The sequence below is a fragment of the Chionomys nivalis genome, chromosome 11, assembly GCF_950005125.1.
Source record: "Chionomys nivalis chromosome 11, mChiNiv1.1, whole genome shotgun sequence".
In the NCBI taxonomy this organism is placed as follows: domain Eukaryota; kingdom Metazoa; phylum Chordata; class Mammalia; order Rodentia; family Cricetidae; genus Chionomys; species Chionomys nivalis.
Window position 1 is genome coordinate 22,915,001 of NC_080096.1, and position 583 is coordinate 22,915,583.

Sequence of the window (583 nt, forward strand, 5' to 3'; positions counted from 1 at the left end):
ATGTAGCAAGACGCTGTCTTTAATAGACTATGAGAGATCTCAACAGAAAGGGCACTCAAATGGGTGTATGCATTTATCTTACAGGAGTTGTAATTGATATTTTTGCCTGTATTTAATCTATTTCTGTTTTAATATGACCTTTCTACCTCACAATTCAGCTTCTCTGCCTGCTTCCTACCTCCTTGGGTAGAGCCATGGCTGATCTTATTCAGCTGTCTTGTGACTTCTTCATGTCTCTGGGTAAGAAAAAAAATCAATTTAAAGGTTTTACTATAAAACAGTGCTTCTCGGCTGGATATAATTTTGTCCTACACAGAAATTTGACATCATCTGGGTTACCTTTGATTGTTAGAAGCAGGGCGGGGAACTTCTGGCTTCTGGTGGTCTAGGGATGTTGCTGAGCCATCTTACATAGGAGAGGCCCCAGAAGCAGGTCAGCAGGCTTTTAATCCCAGTACCCAAGGAGGCTGAGACAGGTGAGTTCGAGGCCACCCTGATTTACATAGCTACCTCTAGGCAAACTAGGGATACATGGTGAGGCCCTGTCTCAAAATAAATAAATATAAAAATTAAAAAAAAAAGA